General features: G+C 41.4%; 4 pseudogenes; 2 read left to right on the top strand and 2 right to left on the bottom strand.

Moving 5' to 3' along the window:
• Positions 1–450: 450 nt before the first annotated feature.
• LOC134938992 (5S ribosomal RNA) lies at positions 451–568 on the bottom strand (annotated as a pseudogene).
• Positions 569–709: 141 nt separating this feature from the next.
• LOC134937216 (5S ribosomal RNA) lies at positions 710–827 on the bottom strand (annotated as a pseudogene).
• A 2,137-nt stretch (positions 828–2,964) lies between these two features.
• On the top strand, positions 2,965–3,082 carry LOC134937217 (5S ribosomal RNA; annotated as a pseudogene).
• Positions 3,083–3,223: 141 nt separating this feature from the next.
• Positions 3,224–3,341, top strand: LOC134938994 (5S ribosomal RNA; annotated as a pseudogene).
• The last annotated feature ends 554 nt before the right edge of the window (positions 3,342–3,895 follow it).

Genomic DNA, 3,895 nt, shown 5'->3' on the forward strand with positions numbered 1-3,895 from the left:
GGTGCTCCCAGGAATTTTGTAGATTAGACTACAATTGAAAAAGAGAGACAAGACAAAAAACCCTTGTTTGGGAGCACTCGTTTGTAACAATTTATGTGATGTAAATGGAGTAAATGATGAGAAAAATAAAACTTAACCTTTAATTGTTTCTTGAATAAAAGGAAAAAAGTTATAAGACAATTTGAGGACTCGTGTCTAGTATTCAGAAAAAAGAAACTTGTTTGACCTTTTTAGCAAATGAGGTACAAGTTGCTAGGAGAAGGTGAAAATGTCAGAAGTGATATATTGAATGAATATCTATCAGTGTGTTCTGATGAAATAAAATAAATGTATCCAGAACAGTCACTGTACATGCCTCAAAATGAAGGTTTCAAAAATAGAAGCGTGATATGGTAGCAAGGTTGAGTCAACTGGAGTTGTTCTTATGAGAGGGATGGATGAAGAAGAGGGGGCCCACTGCACCTGGTATTCTCAGGGGGTTTCCCATCCTGATACTGACCAGGCCATACCTGCTTAGCTTCCGAGATCGGACAAGATCGGGCGCATTCAGGGTAGTATGGCCGTGGGCCTGTGGTAAGGGATGTGGAGAAAGAGATAGAGAGTACTCCTATTGTCTGTACTGTATATAGATCAACCATATGTGGTCCGGGAGTGTTTTTCCAGAAACAGACATAGAGGTATAGTCAGCTTTGGAGAATTAAAAAAGGGGGGCCCACCGCACCTGGTATTCTCAGGAGGTTTTCCTTCCTAGTACTGACCAGGCCACGCCTGCTTAGCTTCCGAGATTGGACAAGATCGGGCGTATTCAGGGTAGTATGGCCGTGGGCCGGTATAAGGAAAATATTGAGTGGAAAGGGAGAGTGCACTGCTTTGTGTACTTCACACTCAACCACGACCACTGATGGTCTCAAAATAATATTTCCAGACAATATCAAGGTGATTTGGAGTGTCTGGAATTGATAGAAATATATTGTGGTGGGTGGAGTTTAGAAGAATAATGTGAGGTGTGTATGTGTATATATCATAATAATTAGTCTAAGGAAAGATGGTAATGATAATGGTAGTGATAACTTGTAAATAAAGAATGTACCAAATGGTAGAGCAGAGCTGGAAAATGACTCAAATTAAATGACAATTCACACAATATTTGCTGGACCCTTGGGGGAAAAAAACAGATAAATGGTCATATATTAGAAAGGAGCCCACGGCTGGCTCCCAAATGGTACTTTTAGCCTTATATTATGAATAGAAAAGGTCAAATACCAAGTGGCATATGTTCAGCAGTCAAAGTCGGAGTTGCTGCTGCGAAGCTCAAAGCTGGCTCACATATGGTACTGTTAATCCCATATTCTGAATGGGAACAATTAGTACCAAGTGTCAGTTGATTAATGATAAATACCAGAAAGTAGAGAAAATGCTACCTTGAATATACATGCACGTTGAAATCACAGAAAAATGTCCTAATAAATGCACTTGTGTGTATAAATCACAGTTAGATATCTGTATCTAATAAATGAACCTTAGAGGCATGAGCGGGTGTTAGGACTTGGGTAAACTGTCAACTCTTTACAAACTTATGGTGAGTATAAACATGAATTTAAACCCTGGTGGTCTAGTGAGATTACCCCCAGTATAAGTGGCAGTAAAGAGAAAACACACAGCAGCGCCAAAAAACAATACAGTATATAATCAGTGTTAGGCAGGGGATAAATTCCCGTAATGTACTGAAATGTAGTGGTGCGCTTGAGACCCTGGTGGTCTGGTGTTAGTTACCCCGGCCGCACTGTATGCGGCGGATGCTGGGTTGATTTCCCCGTTCGAAGTCCCGCTGTAGTGACGAGCGCGGCCGCCCGCTTCCGGACTGGGCGTTGCCGCGATGACGTCACTGTTGACGTATCTCGACGTACGTTTCACCTGGTTGGCTTGGTCACGAGAGCCCCAGGGGCCGCGCTCGTCACTACAGCGGGACTTCGAACGGGGAAATCAACCCAGCATCCGCCGCATACAGTGCGGCCGGGGTAACTAACACCAGACCACCAGGGTCTCAAGCGCACCACTACATTTCAGTACATTACGGGAATTTATCCCCTGCCTAACACTGATTATATACTGTATTGTTTTTTGGCGCTGCTGTGTGTTTTCTCTTTACTGCCACTTATACTGGGGGTAATCTCACTAGACCACCAGGGTTTAAATTCATGTTTATACTCACCATAAGTTTGTAAAGAGTTGACAGTTTACCCAAGTCCTAACACCCGCTCATGCCTCTAAGGTTCATTTATTAGATACAGATATCTAACTGTGATTTATACACACAAGTGCATTTATTAGGACATTTTTCTGTGATTTCAACGTGCATGTATATTCAAGGTAGCATTTTCTCTACTTTCTGGTATTTATCATTAATCAACTGACACTTGGTACTAATTGTTCCCATTCAGAATATGGGATTAACAGTACCATATGTGAGCCAGCTTTGAGCTCCGCAGCAGCAACTCCGACTTTGACTGCTGAACATATGCCACTTGGTATTTGACCTTTTCTATTCATAATATAAGGCTAAAAGTACCATTTGGGAGCCAGCCGTGGGCTCCTTTCTAATATATGACCATTTATCTGTTTTTTTCCCCCAAGGGTCCAGCAAATATTGTGTGAATTGTCATTTAATTTGAGTCATTTTCCAGCTCTGCTCTACCATTTGGTACATTCTTTATTTACAAGTTATCACTACCATTATCATTACCATCTTTCCTTAGACTAATTATTATGATATATACACATACACACCTCACATTATTCTTCTAAACTCCACCCACCACAATATATTTCTATCAATTCCAGACACTCCAAATCACCTTGATATTGTCTGGAAATATTATTTTGAGACCATCAGTGGTCGTGGTTGAGTGTGAAGTACACAAAGCAGTGCACTCTCCCTTTCCACTCAATATTTTCCTTATACCGGCCCACGGCCATACTACCCTGAATACGCCCGATCTTGTCCAATCTCGGAAGCTAAGCAGGCGTGGCCTGGTCAGTACTAGGAAGGAAAACCTCCTGAGAATACCAGGTGCGGTGGGCCCCCCTTTTTTAATTCTCCAAAGCTGACTATACCTCTATGTCTGTTTCTGGAAAAACACTCCCGGACCACATATGGTTGATCTATATACAGTACAGACAATAGGAGTACTCTCTATCTCTTTCTCCACATCCCTTACCACAGGCCCACGGCCATACTACCCTGAATGCGCCCGATCTTGTCCGATCTCGGAAGCTAAGCAGGTATGGCCTGGTCAGTATCAGGATGGGAAACCCCCTGAGAATACCAGGTGCAGTGGGCCCCCTCTTCTTCATCCATCCCTCTCATAAGAACAACTCCAGTTGACTCAACCTTGCTACCATATCACGCTTCTATTTTTGAAACCTTCATTTTGAGGCATGTACAGTGACTGTTCTGGATACATTTATTTTATTTCATCAGAACACACTGATAGATATTCATTCAATATATCACTTCTGACATTTTCACCTTCTCCTAGCAACTTGTACCTCATTTGCTAAAAAGGTCAAACAAGTTTCTTTTTTCTGAATACTAGACACGAGTCCTCAAATTGTCTTATAACTTTTTTCCTTTTATTCAAGAAACAATTAAAGGTTAAGTTTTATTTTTCTCATCATTTACTCCATTTACATCACATAAATTGTTACAAACGAGTGCTCCCAAACAAGGGTTTTTTGTCTTGTCTCTCTTTTTCAATTCATGAATATAGGTTTGCCATATTCGGTGACAAATATGAGCTGAGGAAGGTTTCCTTGCTCTGAGCATAGTTTGAATTACCTGTTGTGAGAATCCTCTTGACTTCAGGATAGAAGTTTCAAGAACCACGCCGTCAAA

This window comes from Pseudophryne corroboree, chromosome 6 (assembly GCF_028390025.1).
Source record: "Pseudophryne corroboree isolate aPseCor3 chromosome 6, aPseCor3.hap2, whole genome shotgun sequence".
NCBI classification, from domain to species: domain Eukaryota; kingdom Metazoa; phylum Chordata; class Amphibia; order Anura; family Myobatrachidae; genus Pseudophryne; species Pseudophryne corroboree.